The sequence below is a fragment of the Rhipicephalus microplus genome, chromosome 7 (assembly GCF_043290135.1).
Source record: "Rhipicephalus microplus isolate Deutch F79 chromosome 7, USDA_Rmic, whole genome shotgun sequence".
In the NCBI taxonomy this organism is placed as follows: Eukaryota; Metazoa; Arthropoda; class Arachnida; order Ixodida; family Ixodidae; genus Rhipicephalus; species Rhipicephalus microplus.
The window spans coordinates 125,626,538-125,639,507 of NC_134706.1; the positions used below are offsets into that span (position 1 = coordinate 125,626,538).

The 12,970-nt window shown below is 46.1% G+C and overlaps 2 protein-coding genes across 2 annotated transcripts in view; both read left to right on the forward strand.

Annotated features, from left to right (window-relative positions):
- Positions 1-12,970, forward strand: part of LOC142767620 (angiotensin-converting enzyme-like) — a 240,802-nt gene that overhangs the window by 123,592 nt on the left and 104,240 nt on the right. The window lies entirely within an intron of this gene.
- The window catches only part of LOC142767858 (guanylate cyclase 32E-like), a 288,413-nt gene continuing 284,611 nt past the window's right edge, over positions 9,169-12,970 (forward strand). Inside the window, exon 1 of the mRNA XM_075870104.1 lies at positions 9,169-9,261. The gene's annotated coding sequence lies outside the window, so the exon portion shown is untranslated. The remainder of the gene's footprint in view (positions 9,262-12,970) is intronic.

Consider the following 12,970-nt stretch of genomic DNA (forward strand, 5'->3'; position numbering starts at 1 on the left):
TGCAGGCAACAAAGTCGCTCATGTGCCTTGTAATAAGAATATTGTAACAAAGGCTACCTTTGACTATAGGTACAAAACACCCTTACGTTCACCACTATACCGTGCTAGATTGCACCGAATTAGTTAAGTAGCAGTGCAGCTTCAATGAAATGTAAGGTAACTGGTCGCGTTAAATAGGGGAAGACATTCGAGGCAGATTTTCAAACATTGCATGCATCGATTTATGTGTGGTTTTATTTATGTGGTACACCTCGAGTGTTGTTTACTTGTACTTGGCGAGATAGTGCATGGATTGCTCGGTGGCTTAAGGCCATCGAGCAACTATTTTTTTAGCTACAGTCGTTAAATCAAGGCGAGTGCTTGGCTTTGCACAGCCCACCAAAACGTCTATTACAACGTACGCGGCATCCCGTAAGCGCTGTAGCAGACGCTCGCGGAACTGAAACTTAGATGCAGCAAATCATTGGCTATCATCGTATACTCTCGATGCTAGACGCTTTGCGTGCTACCTTGATATTATCGGCACACACTTCTTTCTTTCCTTGTCGTTTCATCGGCTATCATGTGTCCTCCTTGCCCTCTTAAGTGCCGAATAAGTTGAATTCATACCCGCGCTATAGTAATCCCTCCAGATAAGAGAACTATTGGCTAAGAAAATGCGTAGCCAAAGAGAAAGCTTTGTGAATTCGGCCCAAGAAGAGGAAATGGACATTGGCCGGGCATGTAGCACGTAGATAGGATAACCGCTGGTCCTTAAGATAAACAACTGGATTCCCAGAGAAGGCAAGCGGGTTGGAGGAGACAGAAAGTTAGGTGGGTTTATGAGATTAAGAAGTTTGCGGGTATGAATTGGCAACAGCAAGCACAGGACCGGGTTAACTTGTGGAACGTGTGAGAGGCCTTTGTCCTACAGTGGACGTAGTCAGGTTGATGATGATGAAGATGATGATGATGATTACAGCCGTATCGTTTGGTTTACGTCTATCATAGTTAGGTGCCATTCACTGAAGTTCATTTATGTAGCCGTGTTCAGAGCTACCATCAGCGCTTCATATCAGCTTATCGCTTATGCTCTTGCTGATACTCATGTTCCTGTCGGCATCGTTGCGCAAGTGAAAAGAACTGGTAATTTAGTCTGCGGTTCTTCAACAGATTTTCGTGTGTGCAATACGTTTATGCATATATTTAGCGATATTTCATGACGTGTCGCGCAATAAAAAAATTACATCGTCACTTTCCGTCCGCATGTTTTGCCCCACGTCGATTCTCAAGGGACGTGGTATCTGCTAAATTGTTCCTCTTCAGCAATCAAATGCACGGTTTTCCAGAAAAAAGTAGTATGCGACAACATGAACCTCTCAAAATCTCCTGAAAACGAAAACAAATACAGGGCAGTTAGCTTGTTGCTTAATAATAATAATTATAATATAATAATAATAATAATAATAATAATAATAATAATAATAATAATAATAATAATAATAATAATAATAATAATAATAATAATAATAATAATAATAATAATAATATAAAGGAGATTTATTAAGCAGGAAGGTTGATGCTTGGAAGGCGATGCACCAGCCGCAATTTTCGAGCTCGAGCCGCTGCTGCACACTTGATGCTGCTGCCTCTGCGCCGGAGTACTTCCTCTTCTTTACATTGGCCCCACGGAGAAAAAAGGAGCCATCCTGGCGACTTAGTCCTGGGCAGGCGGCGTTGAACCGTGGTATTGCTTGAGCCTCTGGACGTGTACAACTTCGCGGTTGCGACGTCGCAAGTCTGATGGTGGCGTAAGAGGCTCAATGAGGTAGTTTACTGGCGAAGTTTGTTCGACAATACGATATGGCCCATCGTACTTTGGCAGAAGTTTGGAAGAGAGCCCAGGTGTGCGATGCGGCACTGACAGCCATACAAGAGAACCCGGAAGAAAAATGGGAGTTGAGGTTTGGGCATCATGAATTGCTTTTTGCCTGTTTTGGTCATCGCAGGTAAAGCGACGAGCTAACTGGCGGCATTCTTCTGCGTGTCTGGCGGCGTCCAAGATCGGTAGGCACTCGGACGCGTCTGGTCGATAGGGCAAAATGGCGTCAATGGTGTGGGAGGGGTGACGGCCATAGAGGAGGTAAAAAGGGGAGAAGCCTGTTGTCGCTTGCGTTGCCGTATTATAGGCGTATGTAATGAATGGGAGAACTAAGTCCCAGTTAGAGTGGTCAGGCGTCACATACATAGATAGCATGTCACCGAGAGTACGATTAAAGGGCTCGGTAGCCCCATTGGATTGTGGGTGGTAAGCGGTACATGTGCGATGTACAATAGCACACTCAGCGAGCAATTTTTCAATGACCTCGGACAAGAAGGCGCAGCCGCGGTCACTGAGGAGTTCTTGAGGGCCTCCATGACGCAACACAAAATGACGCAGTAGGAAAGTGGCAACCTCCTGTGCTGTAGCCGTTTTAAGAGCAGCGGTCTCAGCATAGCGCGTTAGGTGGTCGATAGCAACTATTATCCACCTGTTGCCAGTCGGAGTCAATGGAAGTGGCCCATAAATATCTATTCCAACCCGTTCGAAGGGTCGGGAAGGGCATGGTAAAGGCTGCAGTTCACCGGCGGAGGCGTGTGGTGGAGATTTTCGGCGCTGACATTCGGCACAAGAGCGGACGAAGTTGCGGACGAAGGTATACATGCCACGCCAGTAGTAGCGATGTCGAATCCTTTCGTAGGTCTTGAAGGCTCCTGCGTGGCCACATTGTGGGTCAGCGTGAAAAGAGGAACAAATCTGCGACCTCAGGGTTCGTGGAACGACGAGCAGCCACTTGCGTCCCTCTGGTGCGTAGTTACGTCGATAGAGAAGCGTGTCACGTATCGAGAAGTGTGGAACTTGGCGCCGAAGCGTTCGCGTCTTTGGGAGTTCAGAAGTGTCGGAGAGATGATTGAGGAGAGACGCAGTCCACGGGTCATTGCGTTGTTCGATAGCAATGGTGTCAAAGTCAAGCGCTGACAATGTGGAATCGCAAGTGGAGTCAGCTGTGGCATTCTGGGACAGGGGGGAACGGGAAAGGGCGTCGGCGTCAGTATGCTTTCGTCCTGACCGATAAACCACGCGTATGTCGTAATCTTGAATTTTCAACGCCCAGCGAGCGAGGCGGCCAGATGGGTCTTTTAACGTCGAAAGCCAGCACAGCGCGTGGTGGTCGGTCACGACGTCAAAAGAACGACCATATAGATATGAGCGAAACTTTCCAAGGGCCCACACAATGGCCAAGCACTCCTTTTCTGTGACGCTGTAGTTGCTCTCAGCCTTGGTAAGTGTGCGACTAGCGTATGCCACGACGTATTCCTGATGTTCCGTTTTACGCTGTGCGAGCACAGCACCCAGGCCTACACCACTGGCATCGGTGTGGATTTCAGTTGGAGCTTCAGGATCGAAATGGCGTAGAATGGGTGGCGTCGTAAGAAGCCGTCACAGGGTGGTGAAAGCCTCGTCGCAGGCAGGGGACCACGATATGAGGTCTTAACAGCTGCTGAAGAGTTGCGTGAGAGGTGATATAATAGACGCGAAGTTTCGGACGAATTGCCGGAAATACGAACAGAAGCCAATGAAACTTCGAAGTTCTTTGATGTTGGCAGGTTTAGGAAACGCCGTAACAGCTCGCAATTTCTCGGGATCCGGAAGGATGCCATCTTGGAAACAACGTGGCCCAAAATGTTCAGTTGACGCATGGCAAATAGACATTTTTTTGAGGTTTAATTGCAAACCGGCGTTAGTTAAGCAAGTAAGGACGTGCTGAAGGCGACGTAAGTGTGTGTCAAAGTTAGGGGCGAAGACCACGATATCATCGAGGTAACACAAGCATATCTTCCATTTTAGTCCACGCAGGATGTTATCCATCATTCGTTCGAACGTTGCAGGTGCATTGCAAAGTCCGAAGGGCATGACGGTGAATTCATATAAGCCGTCTGGCGTGACAAAAGCGGTTTTGGGGCGATCGGCCTCCGCCATAGGCACCTGCCAGTAGCCTGACTGCAAGTCTAACGAGGAAAAGAACTCGGCACCCTGCAAACTGTCCAAAGCATCGTCAATGCGCGGTAGTGGATAGACATCCTTCTGCGTGATCTTGTTCAATCGCCGGAAATCGACACAGAAACGATTAGAGCCGTCTTTCTTTTTGACGAGAACCACCGGAGACGCCCATGAGCTCTGTGAAGGTCGAATGACGCCTCTGCGAAGCATGTCGTCTACTTGGTCAGCAATGACGCGGCGTTCTGTAGCGGACACGCGATATGGTCGTTGTCGCAGCGGTGAGTGGGACCCAGTGTCGATGTGGTGTTCTACTGCTAAGGCACGGTCGAGAGATGTTTGTTCAACGTCGAAAGAGTGGCGGTAGCTCTCAAGAATGGTGAGGAGTTGTGAACGCTGCGAAGATGTCAAATCTGCAGCGATGAATGGTTGAAATATGTTTGCCGACGTTGAGTCAGGCGCTGAGACGACAGCCAGTTCACAGACGGAGGTAGAAGGCACCTCATCGGGGACGGATATAATTCTGGAACAACTGATTGTCTCGACGTGGCCAAGGCACTCGTGACAAAGTAGGGATAAAGACGACGACTCATGATTATAAATTGGCATTGTGGTTGACCCTTCTACAAGATTGAGAGCAGCAAAAGGCAGGGGGAGGGCTCTTCAGGCGACGAATACTGGAGATGGTGTGAAGAAGACTGTGCCGTCGGATATGGCGCTGCATGAAACTGGCACGAACGCAAAAGAGCATGGAGGGATGTAGGTGTCATCGCTAACGACAAGTTTAGCGGCAAACTGGGTGTCGACGGACGCTTGGTCATCCAGTGAGCAAAATTCGACCTCAGCCCTAGCACAGTCGATTACGGCATTATGACGTGACAAAAAGTCCCATCCCAAAATAATATTATGGGAGCATGATGAAAGAACCACGAACTCTATCGTATACAGAACGTCCTGAATTGTCACGCGGGCTGTACATACTGCGGTCGGTTGAACAGGTTGAGCACTGGCTGTGCGAAGCGATAATCCGGAGAAAGGCGTCGTAACTTTACGAATTGAGCGACAAAACCCAGCATCTATAACCGAAACAGCTGCATCGGTATCTACAAGAGCGACAGTAGGGATATTTTCGACGAACACATCAATAACATTGGTAGGTGACAAATGAGGACTTGGGCAAACCAAAACTTGCGCAGTTCTTGCCTCAGGAACTGCGTCGTCTAGTTTTCCTCCTCGTTAGGTGCGGGCCGTCGACGCATAGGAGAAGGCGAGCGGCGGCGTGGAGAGGGCGAGCGCAGACGTCCCGGCCGAGGGCGGTGGTCGTCCTGGTAGCAGGCTGGCATTGGAGTGGAGGAACCGTATCGCGCGTTGGAGTCAAGCGGGAAGAAAGGCTCACGGCGGTTTTCACTGGTGATATACGTCCGGCGGCGACAATACCTTGCGACGTGTCCGGGGTATCGACAAGCGTAACATATCGGGCGATTATCGAGGGTGCGCCACGGGTTGGCGGTGTTAGTGCTGGTCCAGTGAACTGGAGCTGGGGGATAGCTCGCGCGAGGCTGGAACGGAGGCGCAGGCGCCTTGCGAGTTGGCATGGCTGCAGCCGCGGCGTAGGTGAGAGGAGCAGCCACAAGATTAGGCTCGCGAGCAGCTTTAAGGCCTCGGCGACCTCTCCTTGAATGACGTCACGTAGAGACGATGGTAAAGTTGTGGTAGCTTCTGGTGTGAAAGGCACCAAGGAAAGCTGTCGTGCAACTTCTTCGCGGACAAATGCTTTTATTTCGGCTATTAGTGACGCGTGGTCATGACCACTGATCACATTAGACAGCGATGCCAAATCGTGCGCTGGAGGACGTCTTGTCAGAGCTCGCTGCTTCCGCAATTCATCGTAGCTTTGGCAGAGGCTAATTACGTCGTTAACAGTGGTCGGGCTTTTCGCCAAGAGCATTTGAAAAGCGTCGTCGTCAATCCCTTTGAGGATGTGCTTACATTTTTCAGCTTCCGTCATTTCGGCGTTCACGCGTCTGCACAAATCGACGACGTCCTCTATGTAACTTGTGAAGGTTTCACCCGTTTCTTGTGCGCGTGTGCGTAAACGTTGCTCGGCACGAAGTTTTCGGACGGCAGGTCGATCGAAGACTGTTACAATCGACGTTTTAAATTGCGGCCACGTTCGGACGTCTGCCTGGTAGTTTCTAAGCCAAAGGCTGGCTACACCCGCGAGATAGAATGAAACGCGTGTCAACTTGTCCGCGTCCGTCCATCTGTTTAAAGCGCTCACCCGTTCGAAAGTCGAGAGCCACTCTTCAACGTCGTTGTCATCTGTTCCACTGAAGATTGGAGGCTCCCGCTGAGGAACACTTCCTGGACAGGTGGCCGGAAGAGATGGAAGCGTCTGCTGATCGGCGTCCGGCATAGCAGAAGGTAGCCGTCGAGAACGGAGTTCCAGGATGGTAGCGGGAAGGTGTAAGGGACGGTCCCCGGCACCTCCACCAATTATAAAGGAGATTTATTAAGCAGGAAGGTTGATGCTTGGAAGGCGATGCACCAGCCGCAATTTTCGAGCTCGAGCCGCTGCTGCACACTTGATGCTGCTGCCTCTGCGCCGGAGTACTTCCTCTTCTTTACAATAATAACAATAATAATAATAATAATAATAATAATAATAATAATAATAATAATAATAATAATAATAATAATAATAATAATAATAATAATAATAATAATAAACACGTACGTAGAAGAAAAAGAACATGCACATGTTTGTTTATTTATGTTTTATTAGGAATTCATTGACTCAACTTATTACACAATACTACAGAACCATTTTTATTTGTACATTTGAGTGAGCTTCGAAACTTCATCCTAAAATTCTTTCTGTGTTTCTCTATTACTTCCGTTACTGTAAAATTCCGTAAGATTTTATAAGGCCACTCAAATGTCGGCCAATACGCCATAGTGGCTGGCAGACAAAAGAGAACCTGAACAAGAACAAAACGAAAAGAATTTATGACTAACGTGTTTGATGATGACAATCTGAATAAAAAGGTTCAAAACGATACAATTACATGTATATGCAGCTGTTACATAAGGTTCTCGGCCAAATATTTTTAAAATTGAGCAACAGGCAAGCCTATTTGCCAACGTTAATACGAACAGTAAACTTCCCCCAGTGTAGAGTAGCAAACTAGGTACAACGTGGTTAGCCTCCTTGTCTTTTGTTTGCCTCTGCCTCTTTTTCAAGTAGCTGTAGGGTTCAAGCAACTGCCCAGAACAAATATGACTGGGCCTATTCTCGTGATGTAATCGAGTGAATACTTCCATGAGATGTTTAACGATAGTTGGAGTCTTTGATTGGAGTGCTTTTCTTTCGTTTGAGCGGCAACTCTGCTCGTCCGGTGCTTCATCGCTAATGCTCTGTCTAGCGCTACGACTTATATCGGGTAAGAGACACTACTATCGCACTCTCTGGCTATAAGGGCGTAGCTGTTTTCAGCGAAGTATACGATCTTCGCCCTTCACGCTGCCTCGTTGGCTTTGCCGCTCTGCTACGATGAGACCTAAGCGGCAGCCTCTACAGGGGAAAGACAGTGACTCTACATGGGGACGCTTGGTACGAACTTTTAGTGCAGAAAAGAATGCATCATCAGAACAACAAGATATCACATTAGAAAGGCACTTCTCGGAAATCCTGCCGGTATTGTTTGATCAAAAAGCACAAGCACCCAAGGATTTTTTTTTCGTCAAATGTGTACATTGTGGAGTAGCGGTTATAATAAACATGGATTCAACAACGTATTTGTCTTAACTTCACTTTGGAATATAAGCGCTTTGGTTAAGCAGTGCTATTACAGTAGATTTTAATATCTATGCTTCTTTTCGTGGTTTAATACACCTCTGTAAATGCTGGCTACTCACGTTGCAACTCACGCTTTAGCCCCACTAAAATTGTTATATGTCAAATAGAGAGGTACATTGCTGATTGATTGATTGATTTGATTGATTTGTGGGGTTTAACGTCCCAAAACCACTATATGATTATGAGAGACGCCGTAGTGGAGGGCTCCGGAAATTTTGACCACCTGGGGTTCTTTAACGTGCACCCAAATCTGAGTACACGGGCCTACAACATTTTCGCCTCCATCGGAAATGCAGCCGCCACAGCCGGGATTTGATCCCATGACCGGCGGGTCAGCCGCCGAGTACCTTAGCCACTAGACCACCGTGGCGGGGCAAAGGTACAGTGCTAATAATTGGGCATGGAGTATTGTTTTGAAGGCGTCCTACTATCTACGTATACAAAAATGTGCTTCTCTAAATAATGAGTCAATAAAGAAGCTACAGTTGCTAGTTAGCAAGCTCTTAGCGATGAACATAGCTCGTGCTGCTGGTGATGCTTCAAATTGCCAGTTCACTATAATCACTTAAAAAGAGTGGGAGAACACGGCCCACAGGAAATATACACAAGGACGGGTGCTGGGTGTATTGCTCGTTTGTGCTCGCTGTTCTTGCAACATTTAAACCACTGAATCCCACCAGCTTGCTCATATGTAATTGTTACTTCACTAGAATAACCAAATTCACAGATAACACAATCTTGGCGCTAGATGAATTTTTGTAAGTCTTCAATCAATGAATCAATAAATTAGTCAATCAATGAAGAAGCGTTTATTTTATGTCGGTGAGCATGAATATAGATGATGGGTGAAAAATTATTGTTTCAAGAGCAGCTATTTCTATCGACAGCTGCATAACGATGTTCGGTACAGTAACGCCACTCTGGTAAAAAAAAAACAGGTATGAATTGTTTTACCGAAAAATGTATATATTCTTCGAGAGCATACATGCTGGCAAATGTGAAAACATGCAATCTAATGTGTTTACACTCAGCATCGCACACAATGCCATCTTCAACCACCTCCACCCTGTGTTGTTCGTCCTTCACCACGCTTGATATTTATAGCTATAAATAGACAAATGCGCTCAAAGAGAGCGTTCACGACTGCTTTCAACACCTCCGTCTGACGCAACAAGTGTATCGCGTGTTGAGGGCCCTTCCTGAAAAGTCGTTGGTGCCAGCGGCGACAGATGGCGCCAGCAGAGCGCGAGTTGTTCGGGTGTGCCTCGCGGCCGCCGTACTCAATGCTGGCCGAACCACCACCTGAGGCGGGCACATTTCGGCGCTTCTCCTCTCCCTCGCTTCTGCAAGCTATCACCGCCCTGCGTGGTGACCGAGCATCCCGGTGAGCGACACATCTTTCAACGCTTCCCTTCGCCCAGAGAGAACTCGCAGGAGGATTCAATGACTGAAAGCCTTTACTCTAATGCGTTTTATGAACTAACCACGTCTCCATTCAGTGAGCAAACGTGAGTTTGCCAGTGGTTGCAGTTTTCTTCAGTTTCGTGACAAGAATAGTATGTTAAGGTATACAGGTGAAGGCCACGTTCAAGTGTTAGGTTGAACACTGATAACACGCGCGGCAATACCTGCCTATAAACTTTTTGTGGCTTATCGAAATGCATTTGGAAATAAGATGCATGCGTCCGTGTCTTACGTCAGAAGTACGCGTTGGAGCACAAGAAGAAAATCCGCTTGAACAGATTGGCAGTTTCTGCGCCTCAGGGTGAGTGAAACATGTGTGATTGATAATCGCTGATGCCATCGAAGTGTTATCACGTCCATCGGTATCACTAATAGTCCTTTTGAATAACTTCTTGCTTGTGAATTTAGTTGACAAGGGTCACTTCTTCTGTTGCTACGATCACTTCAATTAGACAGCTCAATCTTAAGACATCTGCTTGTGTCAGCACATTTTGGCTATATCAGGGATACGTTACTCCTTAATCGGCAAAATAACGATACTCATTGGCAAGAAGCAATTAGGTCGTCTTAGTTTAGAATAAGTTCTATAAACTTGGCGGCCTGTGCTTAGTTGTCCGCACCAGTAACTATGAAATGTTAGAGTGGCTCCATGTGTTACCTCACCACTTACATCTAGATATAAGGCAACTAATGCAGCACCGGTCGCATTGCTAGAACTGCGGACATCGAACGGCGCTCGGGACTTATAGCCACACGGTTACACTACACCCATTAAAGGAGGTACCCATAGCAACGACCAGCCACGTTGACACAAGTGGACAGCTGTTGATAACGCCATGTTAGTCACAGCAAAACAAAGGGGAAAAACTGAGTTATCGCTCTCGAGAAAGCGCAGCGTGTTACGTATGTCACTCGGCTATGAGGCAATACCAAGCCCTAATACATGTTTCTGGAAAACCACGCGATAAAGACAGAGAGTCTAAAAAGCGCGCACATATGCCGAGACTCACCGGGGGAGAAGATTCTTTAGATCAATCAGCGTGCGGTACGAATAGGTTTTGCGGGAGAATGTTACGACGCTCTTGACGGCAAAGTAAACACAGCCGCTTGTTTCACTTTCGCATGTTTCTTCGGCGGAAGGAATTGTGCTGGCCCGAAGCCAGACACTTTGCGAAAAGGAGTTGATGTGCTCGCTCGTGACGGTGACGACTTGTGCTTTCCTGGTGAAAAAATAAATAAAACGCGAAGTATTTGTTCTTCCTTATTTTACGAATAAGACTATAACTGACATCAATTATAGCAGTAACTGCCAGCGACCACAACAGCATTGTTTAGGTGCCGATTTCAACACAGTTCATGCGACATGAAATCGCTATATGTACACGGGGTTACTATTTCTCTCTTTACGGTGTGTCTTGTACAGAGGACCCGAAACTTCATCAACAGAGGATTGCCACTTTCTGTTCAAGACTTTCTCAATTTCATATGGAAAACGAATAGAAATTGAAAATTGTTTTAAAACATCCCTATCAGTAGTTTTGAAGTCGCACATGTCTATATGCACAATGAACACTTCACTCTGTGAGCCTGAAATAGTTCGCAGCGCTTTTGTATTTAATTGTAAGCAACAAACAATTAAGACATGAGATGCGATTACGCTTCACATTAACTTAATTTTGTGCACGAATACCAAGTGCACCCCCCCCCCCCCCGCTAGCCAAAATATCATGCGCCCCTATGGATTGCAAACACTTCCATCAGCGATGGTGCCAGGTGTGTTTCTATGAAGGTTGACGAAAGAGAACACATCCTTTTCTTCATAAAAAAGAGAAGCGTTCATCACGCATTCTCTGCAAAAGCGAAACGTTTAGTTCACACAATATTTTGTTCATATTATCTGAATAATTAGGGTATTTTAGTTTTGACAACCAGTTCCGTCAGCAAACTAAAACTCTTGTTTCAGTAAGCCTTTCATTTGTTTGATTGTCGTGTCACACATGGTTTATTTTTCTTGTCACTGTGCGAATGCATTAAATAAATCGATTGGCTTGTGAGACCTTAAATGAATAAATATATTTAGGCTGTTATTTTATGTGGTTCATTGATATACGCATTCTTGTCTAAATGTTTCGGAGTGGTTAGAAAAAACCGGGATCCTCAGTATTCACGGGGCCTGAATTCTGCATTAAAGCACGCTTGTCTGATTGCTGAAGTAGTCGTGTTTTACTTAGCTCCAATCTCTGCTTGCGAGGTTGCAATGGAAGACAAAAGCACGGTCCATGTAGCTCATTTGATTAACAAGTAGTCAATGTAAAGGCTAAAGTCAGCATAACCATCGGGTAACCTGTAACCATTGGGTAAAAACTACTATTAGGTTTCTGTTTTTCAAAGAAAAACTGAAACAAATTAAGGTAATGGTGCGTGAGCCTGGTTTAGAGTGCGTTATTCTTTTCGTATACCTAATATATTTGATAGTGCGTTGAGATATTAGTGCGTAGGGGGAGGGAGAGCATGGCTTGCCATTGAGTAGGTAATTTCCAAAGTGGAGACGTTTTAGTACTCTATGATGGCCTCAAACATGCGAATCACGTTTTGAATTTAACAATTTGAATCAAAATCATCTGATAAAGATCAATGAATGCATGTTGGACTGTTCATGCGCTTTTTCACGTATCATCATTATCACAATCGTCATCAGCCTGACTACGCCCACTGCAGGCCAAAGAGCTTTTTCATGTTCCGCCAGTCAGCTCGGTGCTGTGCTTGCTGCACCTACTTTACACCCGCAAAATTCTTGATCTCATCTGCCCACCTAACTTTCTTTCTCACCCTAACCCGCTTGCCTTCTCTAGGAATTCAGTTAATTCCCCTAATGACCAGTGGTTATCCTGTCTACGCGCTACATGCCCGGCCTATGTCCATTTCTTCTTCTTGATTTTAACTATAATATCCTCAATCCCGGTTTGTTACCTGAAATACTCTGCTCTCTTCTTGTCTCTTAAGATTACACCTACCATTTTACTTTCCATTGTTCACTGCATTGTCCGAATTCAAGCTGAACCCTCTTTGTAAGTCTCCAGGTTAATGCTCCGTAGCTAAGTACCGGCAAGATGCAGCTGTTCTATTACTTCCTTCTGTGGGATAGCGGCAATCTACCTGTCATGATTTGAGAGTCCTTGCCAAATGTGCACCACCCCATTCTAATTCTTCTAGTTACTTCAGTCTCATGGTTCGGCTCCACGGTTATTACCTGTCCTAAGTAGGCAGTTTTTTATAAGTTCAAGTGCACAATTACTATGTCGAAGCACTGTTTTCTTCTGAGGTTGTTGTACATTACTTTCGTTATCTGCAGAAGTATTTTAAGACCTACTTTCCTTCTCTACTTGTCTAACTCCGTAATCATGAGTTGCAGTTCGTCCCCTGAGCTACTCAACAATGCAATGTCATCGGCGAAGCGCAGGTTATTAAGGTACTCTCCATTAACCAGCTGTTCCCATTCTAGGCCTCTGAAAACATTCTGTAAGCACGCGGTAAACGGCATGGGGAGATATTATCCCCCTGCCTTACACCCTTTTTGATTGGTATTCTGCTGCTGTCTTTATGAATCACTATGGTAGCAGTTGATTCCC